Source organism: Pongo pygmaeus, chromosome 14 (assembly GCF_028885625.2).
Source record: "Pongo pygmaeus isolate AG05252 chromosome 14, NHGRI_mPonPyg2-v2.0_pri, whole genome shotgun sequence".
NCBI classification, from domain to species: Eukaryota; Metazoa; Chordata; class Mammalia; order Primates; family Hominidae; genus Pongo; species Pongo pygmaeus.
The window spans coordinates 120,952,978-120,954,363 of record NC_072387.2 but is presented as its reverse complement, the minus strand read 5'-3'; positions in this window follow the sequence as shown (position 1 = coordinate 120,954,363).

Sequence of the window (1,386 nt, the reverse complement as noted above, 5' to 3'; positions counted from 1 at the left end):
AATAACATTTTATTTCATGTGATGATTTCAACATGTGATCAGTGTCAAATTATTAATGAGATGTTTCAGTCTTTCCATCACACTGGATCTCCACAGTTTGATGTGTCCTTTGCACTTCACGGCCATTTCCACATGGACAGCCACACTCCAGTGTGTGAACGTGTGGCCAGTGCCTGCAGTTCTGCTCTGACCTCTTGTTTTACATGTGGGGAAACTGAGGCCTAGAGCACTGGGACTCAGAGCACTCAGTCCTGACCCCCGCTCACATCGATGCCCTTGGGAAACAGTCACCTCCCAGGACCTCTCTGCCAGCATTGCCTGTGGAGTGGGGTCAGGGGTAGAGGATGGGGCCACCTTCCACCTGGCAGGGCCTGGGACTGAGGCTGTGGAGGCTGCACGGCCTTGAGCAGGGGCTCCCGTGGGAAAGCAGGGCCCCCAGGTGCCGGGCCCTTTCCAGGAGCTGCCACTGTCAGAAGTCAGGCTTTGCTCCCTTTCCACATCTGGGTGGGAGAGGCCTGGGAAAAGCTCTGCCTGCCTGTATGTTTGATGGGTTACGTGGATGGATGAGTGAGCGCTCCAGTGAATGAATGGATGTTCCCATTCTCGCTCCTGCCGCCCCGTCCACTTTCCGTGTACTCAAGGGAACTGCCCCAGGCAGGAATTAGACTCCCCAAGGTCAAGGAATGGCTGTGACTGGACTCACTTTCCTGGTGAATCTGGCAGTTGCCAGATTCTGAGAGTTTTAGTCCTGAGACCAGCACCTCCTCCAGCCAGTGTCTCAGCCATCCCCGGAGAAACAGCAGCCTCAGAAAAGGATTCAGAAAGAGGAAAGAGTGGCTGGTGTCTCTGATATTTTTCCTGGGTCCTGACCAACTAAACCTAGAAGAAGGCAGCAGCTCTTACCCCCATCCGCACCCCCAAATTTCTTCTAGGTAGAAAGCTGAAAGCGTTGACAGTGAGAATTCAAATCCCTGTGGAGGTCAGCGAAGCCCACCCAGGCAGGCCAGGCCAAGACTGTCTGTCCAGAGCTTTCTGCGGGAGGGGAGTCACCACCATCACGTGCAATTTCAGAGCCTCCGAGTCAGGCAGGGGATAGGGCGTCACTAGGGCAAGGGAAGCCCAGGTCCCAGGCAGGCTTTGACCAGGGGCACTTGGGGTGGCTCATCAGACGGGCGGCAAGGGGTTGGTGAGGGAGCGTGTGTGGCTTTCTCTGGTCGGCTCCGAGTTGGAAGCGAGGACAAAAGCCAGAGGAGCTGTCGGTGATGAATGCATTCCTGGCCCTCTGGGGCCAGGGGTTGCACTTTGGCTGCCTGAGTTGTTGCTAGAGGAGGTCTGACTTCTGGCAAGTCTGACTGTGGAGCAGGCCAGCCCCCTGGACTGATTGCT